Here is a 17,960-nt window from a genome sequence, read left to right on the forward strand (position 1 = left end):
CCTTCTTTGGTATTGATATCAAAGGGTTTCTATTTACTTTACTATATTTCTCTTTTTATTTTTCCCAAAAATTGGAGTAATTTTACTGGGATATATAGTTAAAATAATTTTATAATGGTAGAATAATTACCACGGGTTCCTTGAGGTCTAATAAACTTCTGATAAACATCTCAATTCAATTTAAATCTATTTGTTAATTTCCCCTATTTAATTTGTCAAAAAAACAATGTTTTTCTACTAAAATAATTAGCTAGGTTAATTTTCTGAGCTTTTCCTAATTATCACGGATTTTTGAACACCTAATTAACTACCAATAATTATATCACAGCATTTGAATTCCATTTATTGATTTCCTCTATTTAAATTTTTCAAAAAACAGGGTATTTTAGCTAAAGTAATTAGCTAGATTAATTTTCTGAGCTTCTCCTAATTATCACGATTTGTTAAACACCCAATTAACCACTGATAATTATATCACAGTATTTTAATTCCATTTACTAATTTCCCCTATTTAAATTTCTCAAAAAATAGGGTATTTTAGCTAAAGTAATTAGCTATATTAAGTTTCTGAGCTTCTCCTAATTATCACGTTTTTCTTGGGGCTATTTCCACAGTTGACAATCCAATCCTCTACAAGGTTAAGGAAGCTTCCCTGGAAGATAAGGATTATCAAAAACTTCTACAGGTTATCAATCAACAGGACCTAAAAGTAAAAGAGAAAGACAGAATAGAGGATTATTCACTTAAAGAGGGGCTTCTCTATTATAAGTATCGTCTTTACATTCCTAAAAATCCCACATTAAAGGAATTAATCCTTTATGAAGGACATAATGCTCCAGTTGCCGGCCATCCCGGCTATGCAAAGACCCTTAATGCCATAAGGAAAAGCTATTTCTGGCCAGGAATGAAAGGAGATATACTTCGCTACATCAGACAATGTGTTTCCTGTCAAAGGATAAAGGCTAAACGAGTAATGATTCCAGGAAAACTTCAACCTCTGGACATTCCTCACATGAAGTGGGAACTCATTAGCATGGACTTTGTAACAGGCCTTCCCACTGTTCAAGGGGGTTACGACTCCATTATGGTGGTAGTGGATATGTTGACTAAAGTCTCCCACTTGATGCCTGTAAAAACAACTTATACTGCATCAGACATAAGCCGTCTCTTTATCAAAGAGATCTTCATATTGCACGGGCTTCCTAAGAGAATAGTCAGTGACAGAGATACAAAATTCACTTCAAAATTCTGGAAAGCTTTATTTGAATCCTTAGGAACTCAGCTATGTTTCAGTACATCCTATCACCCCCAGACAGACGGCTAGACAGAAAGAGTAAACCAAGTCATTGAAGACATCCTTAGAGCCTATTGTGGTAGGGAACCGCGGAAATGGATCCAATTTCTTCCTCTGGTGGAATTCGCTAAAACTCTTCCTTTCATCAAAGCATAGGGATGTCACCATTCAATGCTCTTTATGGGCATGAGTGTATATCACCCCTAAATTTTTCTGACCCTACTACAAGGGTAGAAGCTTCAAAGCAAATGTTGGAGGAGATGGAAGCCCAAACCAAAGCCATCAGGCAAGACATTCAGGCAGCTAAGGATCGCCAAAAATAGTATGCTGATCAAAAACGGTCTGATCGGGTTTTCAAACAAGGAGATAAAGTACTTCTAAGGGTTCGGCCAAAAAGAAACACTCTATCCTTGGGAAAATACAAAAAACTAAGCCCCAGATATTGTGGACCGTATGAAGTGATTAAAGTAATCAGTGATCAAGCTTATAAACTAAAATTGCTTGAGTATCTCAAGGTCCATAATGTCTTCCATATCAGTCTTCTAAAACCTTACATCCCAAATCCAAATCATACTCTAGATGACGAACAAATTGTGATGCAGAAGCAAGGAATTCTTGAACTCCAACCAGATTGTATTCTCGACACCAGGGAAAGGAGTCTAAGAAACTGGGTTATCAGAGAATATTTGGTCAAATGGAAGGACTACCCTACCGAGGATGCCACCTGGGAGGATGAAGTATCCCTTCACAAGGATTTTCCCAATTTCGGTTGAGATAAGGACATCTCAAAATCCTTAAGTTGGGGTGATTATAAGATTTCCAGTTTCCGAAACTTTAAAGATTGTACTAAGCTTGCAAAACTTAATGGAAAACACTATTGCAGGACTCCAAACACTATTAATTTTGGTATTTTAGGAATCATAAGCAGAGCTTTACTAGGTTTAGAAATTTTCAGAATCTGATTCCGATAAAAACGAGAACAGTTACGGGTCCTCGAAAATCACCATAGAAATTCAATTAATAACAAAAATTGGATGGTTCCATTATTAATCATTAGCAAAGACTTCTTTACACTAAGGTTCTAGAGTTAGATAGAAAATTCCAATTTTCATCATTAAAGATCTACAAAAATCAACCAGGCAAATTCTGGAAGGTATGGGGTGAGTGTGGGAGCTAGGGAAACTTGCCAGGAGCAGTGATGGCTGAAAATGGCGCAAAATGTAAGCTAGGGGGCTGCTTGGACTAGGGAAAAACTGCCAAAATCTGCCAGATGCCCAGAAAAAGCTATAAAAAGGACCTTTCTCTTCATATTTTCTTAGACTCGGAGCCTTGAGAATTTGTCTCTCATCTAGGGAGAAACACTACGCAGAAATCATTAGAGTTTAATCTCTAATTTATTAACCCTAACGGTAATTAACATAATCCTTCTTAATTAGCAAGGTTAGATTAAGATAAATTGTTAATAAATCAAAGATTAGGCCTATGCATTCTCCTTAAACCTCTTTAAATTAATTAATCTCTACTGATTATTATAATTAAGCTTAGTAATACTAAGCTAATTATTTATCCTATCATATTAGAGCTGAAATTAGCCAAATTAACCATGAATTAATGGTAAAAATATTAATTAAGATTAGATTAAGTTGAAGTATTTATCAGAGATACATTAGATAGTTATTAATCTAGGAAAATTATCCTATAATTTTCTGAGAAGTTTTCCTAATTAATTAGGTATAATTACTCTATTTTTTGAATAATTTTAATAGGAAAAATTAGTAAATGGATTTCAAATGCTGTGATATAATATCAGTGGTTAATTAGGTGTTTAAGAACCCGTGATAATTAGGAGAAGCTCAGAAAATTAACATAGCTAATTACTTTAGCTAAAATACGTGATTTCTTTAGCAAATTGAATAGGGGAAATTAGTAAATGGAATTCAAATGCTGTGATATAATTATCAATGGTTAACTAGGTGTTCAAGAACCTGTGATAATTAGGAGAAGCTCAGAAAATTAATCTAGCTAATTACTTTATCTAAAATACCCTGTTTTTTTAGAAATTTAAATTGGAGAAATTAGTAAATGGAATTCAAATGTTGTGATATAATTATCAGTGGTTAATTAGGTGTTCAAGAACCCTTAATAATTAGGATAAGCTCAGAAAATTAATCTAGCTAATTACTTTAGCTAAAATACCCTTTTTTAGAAATTTAAATAGAAGAAATTAGTAAATGGAATTCAAATGCTGTGATATAATTATCAGTGGTTAATTAGGTGTTCAAAAACCCGTGATAATTAGGAGAAGCTCAGAAAATTAATCTAGCTAATTACTTTAGCTAAAATACCTTGTTTTATGAGAAATTTAAATAAGGGAAATTAGTAAATGGAATTCAAATGCTGTGATATAATTATCAGTGGTTAATTAGGTGTTCAAAAACCCATGATAATTAGGAGAAGCTCAAAAAAATAATCTAGCTAATTACTTTAGCTAAAATACCTTGTTTTTTGAGAAATTTAAATTGGGGAAATTAGTGAATGGAATTAAAATGCTATGATATAATTATCAGTGGTTAATTGGGTGTTTAACAAACCGTGATAATTAGGAGAAGCTCAAAAAATTAATCTAGCTAATTACTTTAGCTAAAATACTCTATTTTTGAGAAATTTAAATAGGGGAAATCAGTAAATGCAATTCAAATGCTGTGATATAATTATCAGTAGTTAATTAGGTGTTCAAAAACCCGTGATAATTAGGAAAAGCTCAGAAAATTAACCTAGCTAATTATTTTAGTAGAAAAACATTGTTTTTTGACAAATTAAATAGGGAAAATTAACAAATAGATTTAAATTGAATTGAGATGTTTATCAGAAGTTTATTAGATCTCAAGGAACCCGTGGTAATTATGCTACCATTATAAAATTAGTTTAACTATATATCCCAGTAAAATTACTCCAATTTTTTGGAAAAATAAAAAGAGAAATATAGTAAAGTAAATAGAAACCCTTTGATATCAATACCAGAGAATGAATATACCTTCGGGAATCTATGATAATTATCCTAACCTTAGATAAATAGTTTAGGTATGTATTTTGGTCAAAAGTAACCGATTTTTGTATATAATGGATAAGAAAAATTAAGAAATAAAATTATATAATTGCCAAAGAATTAACCGCGGTCCAAAATCCTTATTAAAGGATGGGGAAAAAAGTATTTATAGCATAATTAAGTTATGGGATGAGTAACCTATAAAAACGACTATTAAAGATCCCTATCTATTCCAAAAATCCTTATTTTTGGGTAAACAAGGAAAGTAAATGTTATTCCATTAATACTCTAATGGATTAAGTCTTTTTATAAGGCTGCCGAAATGGCTCCCAAGAGAACCAGGGGGAATCCTTTGACTGAAGATGAAGATGTTAGTAACAAACGCAACAAAGCAACTAACGACCATGAAGCAGGGCCTAGCCATAGGCCAACAGAGGAGAGTCTACGGGCACCTGCCCCACAGCAGATGGACGACCAGTCCCGGTGGATTTCAATTATTCCATTAATAGCTTTTAGAGTTCATTTTAAGTTAAGCATTGCATACATAAGGTTAGGAAGGAAAAAAACTGGCTGTAAATGGAAGGTAACTTCCACGAAACCCACGATCAATGATTGTAATTAGGAAAGGACTGATTGGGTTATGACTGGTTGAAATAGGAAAGAAATGTTTGACCATCCTTAAGACAGCTTATCTCAAGACACCTCTGATTCCTTGGAAATATTTTTCTCCAGGTAATGAGTAATGATGGAGATACCATCATGGAGGAGTCGGTTACCTCGGCACGTGTGGAGTCTTTACCCCGTGCTTGTTTATGTTTATGGATAGTACTTTTAAATTTATCCTAGAGGAACCGCCCGGTTGTATGGGCAACTGGTTTTGGCGTATGGGCGCCCGGACTTTGGGTGAAGACTTTTCACCCCGGTTATATAAATAAGGAATGGGTGCCGTTTTTCACCCTTGTATAGGTGGTCTTGAGACAAGTTAGTACTGGTCAGTGATACTTAAAAATGACAGTACCTTGTCTTAAGTTTAAAGATGTCTATTTTCTGAAAGAATGTCTTCAATACTGTTTTCAAAGATTGTCTTAAGGAAATACAGTTTGAAAAGTTAAAAAGGAATCATTGTTTTAATTGTGGAAAGAATGTGGTAGTAATTAAACAACAATAGAATCATGTGTGAGTGCGGGGTGGTAAGTGGGGATTGACTAAGGTTGTCAATCATGGACGGGTGGACCTGATTAGTCAGGTAACTATCCATTCCCGTGCACTAAAATGTTTAGAAACTTCTTCACTTGGACGAGGAATCCACCAGCGCGGCTGTGCCCTCACATATGCTAGAGGGAAAAAAGCGTTGGCTAAGGAAGCCTTAATCTAAAGGATGAAGATTTAGGGCCGGAATTTTTTTTATAGGGTCCCGTTTCCACTGCGAGACAAAACTAGGTCTCTTCTAGGGCTATAAACCTAAACCATTGTCAATGGTAAGGGTGAATTCCCTGGAATTTTTCTTGTTTAAATACTTTGACTTTAGTAGGCCTAGAGACCTATCAATGGTACCATCCCGTTTTTTGTGTCGGCAGGTTTGGAGACGTTACACAAAAATGCATCTGTCCATGAATTTGTCCGCAGAGAAACTATCGAAATGACTGCTAAATCGCCTGTGAAAGTGTTGTGTCTGGAAACCTGGAGAATCTATGTGTAAACCGGCTGAGAAGCCCCTTGTAACCTGTAACATGCGTGTCGATGTCGCTATGTGCCGATTTTTGCCGTTGGGTGGAATGCGCTAGTTGAATAGCCTCCAAAGGTGTCGTAGCCAAAAACCGTGCCATAGAGCGTGATCAGTGCACTCGGTGCCGATGCCGTGTGTCACTCCTCTATGGTAGAGGTACCCCATCCATGCGTGTGTCAAGCATATAGTCAATCGTGGGAAAAATTTATTCGCGTGAAATCGGTGTCAGGTTGGATGTCAAAAATCCGCCTGTAGTGGGAGTAATGTCAAGCCGATGCCGAAACGTGAGAGTTGGTGTCGAAAGGGCTCTAATCGCCGATGTCAATGTTGTCTCTCGCCGCCAAACGAGAGTGGCTAGCCGAATAGCCGTAGACGCACCGAGGTCGAGGTTGAGGTCGTCGATGCTCAAAGCCATCGTCGGCACTCTCTCTCTCTCTCTCTCTCTCTCTCTCTCTCTCTCTCTCTCTCTCTCTCTCTCTCTCAGCCGTTTTTTGACCTAGTAGACAGCAATTCACTCTTTTGACCATAACTTGCTCATCCGAACTCCGATTTAGGTGATCTATAGCCTCAATCGAAGAGCACGAAGCCCTCTACGCATTGATGTAAAGACAGAATTTTTCTGTGTAATCGAAGGCTTTGCTATAACAGCATCTCAGAACTGAAAAAACTGTCAAAACTTTGCGTTTTTGTTGCCGACTTGAAGGCAATGTCAGACAAAACTCGCAAGGGTGGAAAAGCCACACTCGCCATGGAGAATGATGCAAAATATCCAAGGAATTTGGATGCTAATCCAACCACATCATCTACAACAACGGAAGCAATGATCATGGCTTACTTGATCTCGTTACAAGAAACCGTCAACAAACAAGGTGAAGAGTTCCGCGCACTTGCAATGGAGAATGGTACTTTAAGAGTTCTCGTTGGAGAATGAGCACCTCAAGAAGGTTCTTGAAATGCAAACAACACGCTTGATGCATCTTGAGAATGAAGTTCAAGAATGTAAACGCTCTCTTGTTGACATGAATGTATTGAAAGAGCGCTTGAGCAAAGTTGAGAGTGATCATGTATTGAAAGAGGAAACAATAGATACAATACGACATGATGTATGTGAGATGAGAAATGCATCCAAATCATGGCCTAATATATGTAAGGATAATGTGGTTTCTACATCTCCTATCACGCAAGCCGTTGTCCAAGCAAAGAATGTAGAGAATGTGGACACTCAAGAATTGCACGAACGACAAAAACGCTCAAAGAACATCGTGATTCGTGGAATCAAGGAGGAAAGCATGGAAACACCCCAATCTCTTGCAGTTGCTATTGAAGAGTTTTTTGCTACACACTTTGGCATGTCAAGAATCATGGCTTATGGTGCACATCGAGTTGGAAAACAAGGAGTCCCTCGCTCGGGAGAAAGACCTATTGTATGTACCATGGCTGATGAGGTAAAGAGAAAGATCATCCTTGACAATGGTTGGATCTACCTCAAAGGAACAGGTTGTAATGTATATGAGGATCGCACTATTATGCAACAAAATGTACGTCGCAAAGCATATGAGGAAAGAAGCAAGAAGGTTAAGGTATCACCTCAAGAAGAAAAGCCACTTAAGGAGGATGCAAGTCCACCCAACACATAGGGACACATGATCTATGAGACCAACTCACGCTTGCGAATAAGCTTTTGGAATTGTAACGGGTATCCATGGAATGCGGGAATTGGCATTGATGAGCTTACCAATGACTCCGATGTGATACTTCTTGTCGAAACATGGGAGCATGATGCGCAACGAATTCTTGGATTTGACAAATACGATGTGCATTCTTTGATGTGGGCCAAAAATGAAAAGCAACGAAGAGGCCAAGGAGGCGTAGCATGTATGACCAAAAAGGGTTTGAAATATGTTTCCATTGTGAAAGAAGATAAGTATAAACGCTACTTATGGCTGAAAATCAGCCCACCAAATGGTCAAGTCATGTTTGTGGCCGGTTGCTACATTCCTCACTATGACTCCAACTTTTATGCTTGCTTGAATATGGATAGAGATCAGCCCTTTGTTGAACTAGAGGAAGACATTACTCATTACAAGGATCAAGGTGAAGTCATTCTTTTTGGAGACATGAATGCTCGCACAAATATGCTACAACACGATACACAACAAGTAGACATGCCGCATGTCTCAAGAAGAATGGATGACTCATACATGTATAATCGAAGTTCTAATGATGCAAAAGAAGTGGATCACTATGGAAAGTCACTTCTACATATGTGCAATAGTACCGGAATGCTCATTGCAAATGGTGTATCTCTATGGCAAGGCACCAATGACTTTACATGTAGAAAGCACAACAGTGCTAGCGTGATTGACTATATGTTGTTCTCGGAAGCCACTCTAGAATGCATACAAAGCTTTACACTTGGTGAATGGAATCCGGAATCGGATCATAGGATGTTATGTATTGACCTCAAGTGTGGTAAACGGCCTGAGCATGTAGCCTCCAATCATGATGTGAATCATTTGTATCTACGTTTAGACTTCAAACGAGCACTTATATATGTTGATATGGTGGACCAAATGTTAAGCATGATAGAGCATCAAGAGAGCCCAACATTAGAATGCAAGTGGAAAGTTTTCAAAGAAGTAATTTTCTCTTGTGCGAAGGAATGCTTTTCGGTGAAACACATGTCTTGCAAAAGGTCTAAGAAGGGTAGCACCAAGAAGAAATGATTTGACATGGAATGTAGTCAAGCCCGAAAACACTTGCTAAGATTGGATGCAATCAAAGACAAGGAAGTTTACTTGGAATGTTCACACACATACAAAGCACTTGTTCAAAAGAAGAGGAGAAGGTGGGAAGTCGAAAAACAACTTCTTTTAGCACAAGAGAAAGCACATGCATGTGGCAAGTTTTGGCAAAATCTAAAAGGCAAGCGCGTTGAGAGCTTTGGTGACTTGACTCTTGAGGATATGTATATGCATTGTAAGAATCTCTATGAGCAACCCAATGTTGATAAGATGGAGTGTTGTAGCTCCCTTCCGTTTATGTCTCCTTTCTTTACCATTGAAGATGTATGCCGCGCGCTTGAGAAACTTGCTACTCGCAAGGCAGGTGACCTTCAAGGTGTCAAGGCTGAAATGATTAAATGGACAAGCAAGAAAACACGATATTGGATATGCGATATGTTTAACCTTGCACTTCAGTATGGCATGCCTCATGATTGGAGTGCAAATTGGATCAAACCTTTGCACAAAGGAGGAGATGTAAACAATGTGAACAACTATCGCACTATAATGGTTGGTTCTTTAATGGCAAAGTTATTTGGGATCATGGAGATGAAGATAAGTGAATGGGCTGAAAAGAATGGCAAACGTGCACTTGGCCAAACAGGTTTTCGAAAGCATCATAGCACTATTGATCACCTTGTCACTCTTCGAGTTCTTATGGAAGCGTCTCGATTGAAAGGAAAAAAGTTGTATTGTTGCTTTGTGGATTTCAAGAAAGCTTTTGACATGGTACCGCGAGGAAATCTTTGGAGACGTATGCAAAGCCTTCAAGTGCCGAGAGAATTTATGCATGCAGTCTTTCGCATCTACCAAAAAGTGATATGTCGATTACGTATGGGAGATGGAATTTCAGAATTTTTTGCAAGCACTATTGGTGTGAAACAAGGATGCCCACTTTCCCCAACCCTCTTTGGGCTACTCATTGATGAATTGGAATGCATGGTTCTTGACTTTATGCAACAAGAAGGCATAGAAGAGGTTAAGATTGGAAATGTGGTGATCATGCTTTTGCTTTATGCCGATGATGTAGTGCTCTTGGCACATACCTTAGAAGATGCACAAAAGCTTATGAGTGTTTTGGAACGCTTTTGCCTACATAGCGGGCTGATCGTGAATGGATCCAAAACCAAGGTTATGCTTGTAAAGACCCTCAATGATGAAAATCCATGCATTGTATATAACAATGAGAAACTTGAAGTGGTAGATCACTTCAAGTACCTTGGCCTTGAGGTTCCATCCAATCATAAATGGAAGGATTGTGCAATGCGTCGCTTGGAAGCCGGAAAGAGGGCCTATTATGCATTTGAGAACATGTGCAATGCAGGAGAGATCAAGTGTTGGGCTCTCAAAAAGTACCTCTTTGACACATTGGTGACACCGGTGCTTCTTTATGGAGTGGAGGTGTGGGGTGGAAGCATCGGGAAGTCTACTTGGAAAGAGTTTGAGAATGTCCAAAAGCGTTTTCTCACCAACTTTCTCCAAGTCAAGACACAAACACCCTACATGCTCTTACTTCTTGAGTCCGGATTGCTTCCCATTGAGGTCTTGGGCATGCAAAGGGTTGTGGAGTACATGCGTAAGACACAACGTAGCCCTTTGCATCGACTTCCTAGAATCGCATATGAAGTAAGTCAAATGGTTCAAAAGACATGCAAGAGCAAAATACTAAGTTCGGGGTGGATGCTTGATATCAAGAAATGGTTTGGAAGATGGGATGCATGTCACTTGGTCAAGGATGCGTCGATCGACTCCCAAGTTAATGAGGCCTTCTTACAACGCCAATGTATCACGGCTTGGGAGAAATCCGGAGGTTCTCGCTTCAGCCATTACACCACACACGTTGTCCCAAACTACAAATCTCTCTTCTTCTCGGAACGAGGTAACCGAACCCATTCCTACATCCTTGAGCCCATCCCGTTGAGTGCGATCCGCAGCATTGCCTCCATTCGTCTTAGCTCCCATTCTCTACGCTGCGAGACAGGACGTTGGGGCACTGGCGAGGAGGGTCATCGACTTTGCACCTTATGCCCTCGTCAAGTGCGAGAGAGTGAGTACCACACACTACTTGAGTGCTCAGCTTTTGACCACATTAGGCCCTCTTTTCCCCATATATTCAACCATGATCTCTCCCTACATACCTTCCTCTCCCAACCACGATGTGGACTCTCTATTGCGACGCTCATTTCAGCCATTTTTGAGCATTGAGAGTCACTTATGAACTCCACTCACACCACGTGACATGTTCATTTGGTCCCATAGGTCATATTTGACCTCCCAGGACGATAATAGAACTATCTATCTATCTATCTATCTATCTCTCTCTCAATGCCTGAGAATGGAGATGCCCATACACCCAATCACTCTCTCACTCACTCTCTCTCTCTCTCTCTCTTGAGAAAAATGTCTCTCACAAATCTCGCTCTCTCACTTGCTCGCTCGCTTGTTGGCTTCTCAGGCTTTTCCCACGGTGAGAGTATGTGTCCCTCTCTCTCTATCTCAAAGCTCGAAGGTGTGTGAATTGGTGTGTGAGAGCCAGATTCGGCGGGTCGGAGTAGTCAAAAGCGTTTGGTGGGATTTAACCCTTGCACACAAGGTATGTTTTAAGGCTCAAAGTTTTTTGGCCTTCCCAAAGGGCAAAGGCTATAGCAATGCCTTCTCTTTTTGCTGACTAAAATAGAAAAAAAATCGGATTGTATTTTTAAAAAATTTTGATAGATTGAAAATGTTGATTGGTTGAAATAAGATAGTGGGCACTCATTTAGATGACTAGCGTATAAATCTAATGATGGATTTGTTTTATTCACTCTCTTTGTAGTTTGGTAGTGGAGCACTTTTTAACACGCGTGCCGTGCTCTCTCTCTCTCTCTCTCTCTCTCTCTCTCTCTCTCTCTCTCTCTCTCTCTCTCTCTCTCTCTCTCTCTCTCTCTCTCTCTCTAACTTTTGCTTGTTCTCTTACTAAGGTCGCTATCAGACAAATCCAGATGGACATCGCTCTAGCCTAAGCTGGACAAATGAGAGCACCTAGGTGCCTTTGTTTTTTGTTGTCACACACATCTGCCCACCTACCTCTGTGGCATGCTTCCATTCCGACTCTCCGAGCTCCAAGACGGGCAGCCTGGCCCCCTCGCCCAGATCTCATCCTGCACTGCTGATTCGCCACACAGCCTGCATAGAGGGCTTGGTCGTCTGTGCAATAGCTGGGTAGCGCCTCACCACCATAATGAAGTTCTCGGCATCCTCCTTCAGGACCGGCAGTCATGTGTGTGAGAGGGACCTCAACAACCAGGAAAAGTATCCATTCGACTATTTTCAGAGCTCCGAAATCAGCACGATAGTGATTGTCGAGGCATACAGGGTCGGGGTCATGAAGGCTCGCTCTCTCTCTCTCTCTCTCTCTCTCTCTCTCTCTCTCTCTCTCTCTCTCTCTCTCTCTCTCTATGTATGTGTGTGTGTGTGTTATTTTTCTGAGTTGTGCTATGTAGTCTGCCCGACACTACAGTGGTTCAAGAGATGGAAAGCTCTTCTTGGCACTTCTACCTCTCGCAGCAGCGACATTGCCCCTACATAGACATGCACTACATCTTTTTACCCCGAGGCTACCAACAACCATGTCATTCTGTGGCTTCCAATCCTCCTTGTTGAGTCCATGGATAGGAGGATGGCCTTGCATGAAACAATCATTGATGTGCTAAATAAAGAGGTTTCCCTAACATCTCTATGTTGTAGTTCATTCAGGTTCGGAGCTCTCAAGGCCTGCTGATGTTTAGAGGTGAGCCAATGGGCTACCTCGAGGTTAAGGAAGTGTCAAAATTGTTTTCAGAGCTCAACAAGCAAAGGGATCAGAACTCGAGGGTCTATGGACAGGTCACCACTCCCATGGACATGAAAGTGATCGACCTTGAGAGGAAATTGGTGGCGTATGCACATTTTTATGTGTGAGTTGTTGTAGAGTCTCCTTATATTGAGCTTTTATGTGCTCTGCTCTACAGGTGGGGGAAATGAAGAAGCTAGTGGAGGAAGGAAAGATAGGGCTATCCGAGGCTTTGGCATCAACCATACAACGGGTCGATGCAATTCACCCCGTTAGTGCAGTCCAGCTAGAGTGGTCTTTGTGATCACGTGATGTGGAGAACAACATCATGCCCACGTGCAGGTGGTTTCATCTTCTCTCCACGCTTGTTGCTAATCTTTTTGCAAAAGATGATGATGTATTTGTCCAACATGTAAATACACAAGACCATATCTTCTTGATGTGGTGATGTAGCATTCCAATGGGTTTTTGTTGTGTCTATCTCGCACGCTGCGGTGAATATGGTAGGGTTTTGGGCAGATCCAAGCAAGAAGGTGGGGTGGAAGAGCTGAAGCTAGCAAAGAAGGTGCTGAGGGGGGTGGAAGACAATGTGGAGTCAGGGCAAGTGGGTTGGGCAGCGGTGAACAGCTTCGGCAACATAGAAAGGAGGGATTCGAGAGTTCTGGCGGAGATGAGGATGAGCAGCGGTGTGCCATTGCTGGAAAAGCTAGGAGAGCATGTGGATGAGAAGAGCTCAGGGTCACTGGTGCATGTGAGGATGGTAGTCCTACACTATCAGTATAGTCTAAAGAAAGAGGAGGAAATGCCACTGCTGAAGGATGGGGAGGAAGCTTGTGGGAAAGTTGAGGCAGCTGTGGGACGGCGAGAGTGCAGAGGGCATGCTTGTCTACATAGTACCTCTTGCATTTGTTGGGTCGTTTGGATGAGTCTTGCTATGTTGTTGTGGCTTCTATCCAACCCATCCTGGATGCATACCAGTTTCAAATGGAGTTGGAGCTTTTCCTCTTCATTCAAAGGCAGCGCCAATATATTCATGAGCCACCCTCATGGAGCCCATGGTCGCAGCCCAAGGAGATGTGGCCCGCGCTCTTCTGCTCTCTCTCTCTCTCTCTCTCTCTCTCTCTCTCTCTCTCTCTCTCTCTCTCTCTCTCTCTCTCTCTCTCTCTGTGTGTGTGTGTGTGTGTGTGTGTGTGTGTATGTGTGCGTGTGTGGGGTGGGGGGGGGGGGGGGGGGGGGGGGGGGGGAGGGGCTCCTATCGTGAGGGTGAGAGAGCTGGCTCCTTTGGGGCCTGACAAGAGGTAGCCCTGCATCTGCAGTAGGAGGTGGGATTTTGGAAACTTAGTAATGAATAGATTTTATTCGCGTGCGAGCCAGGAGGGTTATCTTTGAAATTTTGAATGAAGTCTTCCTGCTTGCCTTCAAAGCATCCGACATCATAGGAGCTTCACGACGCAGTTTGCAAGTTGATTGAGAAACCTTTTTACAATCATGTCACTGGCCTTCTAGACCCCCCTGAGACGATCGTGCCCCCAATGATCTTTGTCAGTGAGGGCTTGCTGAAGCTGTTTCTAAAAGTATGTACTGGAATAAGATAAATGAGAGGGTTTTGACCTGCATATGCACAAGGTCTCTTGAGCACCTTACTTCAGGACAGTGTCTGTTTGATTTATGTATGCAATATCAAAAATGAAGAAAATATAACTCCGTGAGTCTTTAAAATCTGCTATTGATGTGTTAGACTTGCTTAATGAGATCCCACGACAATGATGGCTAGTGTGCGTGGTTAAGGAAGGCGTAATTGTTGACCGAGGTATGATAAAGGTATTGGATGACAGTTTTTGAGGTAGTGGCCATTACGATTGTGAACTTGTATTGCACCACTTATAATACAATTTGTGTATTGGGAGGGAAGGTTCCAAAGGAAGTGTTTTGTATTGAGTAAATTTAGAGCAGATTGGGAGGCGGTGTCGGACTGGCGTTTTTCTAAGGAGTTCCTAATGGCTTTCTCTTGGTGAAGATTTTTTTGTAGTAGCTCATCAATTTTGTTTTGTTCTTGATAGTTATCAGATTTAGGCCCCTAATCTAATTTTCTATGGATAATCTACACATTCTTTAGTTGGCATATTGCTCATTATCACTAATGGGCTGGTGGGTTTGATGCTCGAGTGCGAGAGCTTCTTGCTTTCAGCATTTACCTTGACATCAATGATGAAGTCAAGTTTGCATGGAAGATCCAGGTACATACCTGAGTGGCTATTGGCAGTGCTTGTGAAAACTTTACATGTTCAAGTTTCGAGTCTCCTCGATTCAACCTGCCTCGCTTTCCTTGTGTAGCGAGACATGGCAGAACAGGGACATAATTTGGAGAGCATCAAGGCAAGTATTGTAGCAAGGGAGCCTGACTTTGATGCCTTCATAGGTATGTAGTTGGTGATATATTGTTGTATCATTATGATCTCCCAAGGCCATGGTGAAATATTAAAGTTTGTGATGAATATAGACGCTCAAAAGCAGTATGTAGATGTAGTGATCCTAGTGTTGCCCACACAATTCGTTCCGGACGACGTCGAGGGCAAAGTCCTACATGTGCTCATGATAATGAAAAAGAGTGTGCCTCACTTCAAACCAGTGCATTTTTTTTATCAAGGTTCCACCATCTCTTGGGTGCCTTGTGGCCAAAAACTCACATGCTCCTACCCTTGCATCAAGCTCTTCTATGGTCCTGATACGTACTACGACAATGAGGTATGTTTTGTGCACATCTATATGTTTGTGCATGGCTATATTGCCCATGCATATGCCTATGTAGTGCCTATGCCTTAGTACTAGATACGCATATGCCTATGTCTATGTGGTGCTTAGGAATAGGCAGTGCGTGTCGATATTGCATATGCTTATGCATATTGCGACAAATGGGTCCAATCCTCGGGGTTGTTAATGATAGAAAATGCTTGCAGAGCATTTGTATCATTGATCATAATGCTATTTATCGTGTCTACATTAACAACATATCCTCAATTGTTTTGTACATCCAGGTGACTGTCTTGGAGATGGATGGACAATTTGACAAGCTAGAGGAGCTTATTTATGTTGAGAGCCGTGTGAGCAACATTTCAAGCAAATTCTATGGAGAGATTACACAGAAAATTCTAAAGCATGCCAACTACCCAAACCATGGCCGGATTGAAGATTCGAGAGGTCTACGAGAGCATCATTGGCGAGGAAGGTTCAAACCTAAAAGTTGTGAAGGCCTAAGGCTTTTCCTTTTTGCAGGCTCTTGTACTGCATTTTTCTCCATAACATAAAGAGTGGCACCATCTCTATACAGAATCCTTCCCCTTCTCATCTTTATTTGTCTTCCCAAGCATGTACAAGTACATATATGGTATGCCCGATGGTCTTACAAGATTTCTTGTGCAAAATACTGTACAATACTTGGTCAGAAAAGTAGTTCCTACTTTGAAAAGGTTCATTGTTTTCTCTTCCTGCTATGCCTTAACATGCTTTATTTCAAGGCTTGCTAAGGAGAGTGAAACTTGTGGACAAGTTTGTGCCCTGCAATGGAACGCCGATTTTGGAGTGCTCAAGGGTTGTTGAAGGCCTTGGATTCTGTTGCTGTAGAAAAGACATGCAAAGATTGTCTTACCATTCTACTTACACAATTGTGGACAAATGGAGAAAGCTACCCATTATAGCCACATAGCAAGCTATTGATGGAAAAAAATTCCTTTTTAGAAAAGGGGCATTAACTAAGCATTGTCTTATGTACATGTACGCCATGTGAGAGATATTTAACATTTATTTTTCCAAGTAGTGGGTTAGAGACACTTTCTTATCTTCTTCTTTTTGTACACCATTTTGATTTTCCACCTTCTTACAAAGGTATGTAATTTGCATTGATATAGTCAAACGTGTGAATTTTTTGTTTAATTTTGTCGGCCATGATGAGTTAAGCCTTATTATTTTTTGGTAAACTCTATTCTCTATACAAATCTCTTAGCCACAAGCTCTACTTCACATACACTTCATATACTTGCTCATGTTTTACCTTATGCACTTCTCATGTATTTGCTTATTTTTTATCTTCTAGGCAGGCCTTGTGATTTTATCACTTGTTAAAAATGAATTTCTTTTGTTGAACTGACGAGCCTGCACAAAACTGACGAGAGCCTACAGCTTTGATGAGCACTATGGCTGCCCCGATTTGACCTACATCCAGGTGTAAGAATGCAATTCCCCATCTGCTTGGCCCTGCAATGCCTGATTCTTGCTCTACCTAACCCACCTCTTGCTTGTTCGATTCTCTCTCTATCTCTTGCGCCTGGGTTGAAGCCTTGTCGGCCAAGCCTTCAATTTGTTGCTGGGTGTTTTCCTCTGTGTCCGACCTGCTGCAATATGCTCGACCTCGCCTTTTTTCAATGGCTGCAGACTCTCCCTCTTTGCCCGCTCCTGCCCGCGATCTTGCTCATCAAACCTTTGCTTGCATTTGATTTTCAATTCCAATTGCTCATGGAAATTGCTTATTAGCACTACCTCAAGCTCGCAAAGCTCTACCCGCTACTTGTTGACTCGGATTCAAGCAACTCAAGCAAACCTATTTGTTATGTTGCATCTGCTCTCAAGGGGAGCTACACATGGGGCAAGAGAGGGGAGACGTCGGGGCTCGAGGTCGGGTGCCCCCGAGCTCTGATACCAATTGAAGGTGTTGATGCAGAGAGTGCAAGAGAGAGGAAGGAGAAGGGGGAATGGAAGAACACGGTAGACACAATTAGCTAGTGGAGCTTGTGAGAGAGTGTCTCTCACCTCCTTATTGTTCATTATACATAAGGCAATAAGTGGGCGGCGGTCACCCGCTCGGCCATAATGGGGCACGGGCTTGAAACCCAATAGGGAGGACTAACCTTAATTAATGAGGAAGATGAAAGAGCTACACTATTTGCTATAGTTGACAACCGTAGAGCTTGGCAACAATATGCGGTTATCCAAACCACTCCAAACCAACAAGGTGAAAATTTTGACTTACTTATAGATTGTGGTAGAGCACATTGAAAGGCTTAGATGGATAGACAAAAGAAGTACTCATGATGAAAGAGAGCATAATGATTACATTAGATTAGCATTGTGAATACAAAGAGTTGCTTTATACAAATTTGTTACATGGACCTTGCCTTCTACACGTGCTTCACACACACACGAGGTTCTTGTTTACATACACTAGCACTCACACAAAATGCCTCCCCTCAAACACAAACAAGCATGAAGGAACACAAATTCACCTCCCCTTGACACATAGGTGTAGG

The 17,960-nt window shown here is 40.8% G+C and overlaps 1 pseudogene; it reads left to right on the plus strand.

The window, feature by feature from the left end:
* Positions 1-13,120: 13,120 nt before the first annotated feature.
* On the plus strand, positions 13,121-17,436 carry LOC147432034 (uncharacterized; annotated as a pseudogene).
* Positions 17,437-17,960: the final 524 nt, after the last annotated feature.

This window comes from Adiantum capillus-veneris, chromosome 20 (genome assembly GCF_014529385.1).
Source record: "Adiantum capillus-veneris isolate H3 chromosome 20, ASM1452938v2, whole genome shotgun sequence".
NCBI classification, from domain to species: domain Eukaryota; kingdom Viridiplantae; phylum Streptophyta; class Polypodiopsida; order Polypodiales; family Pteridaceae; genus Adiantum; species Adiantum capillus-veneris.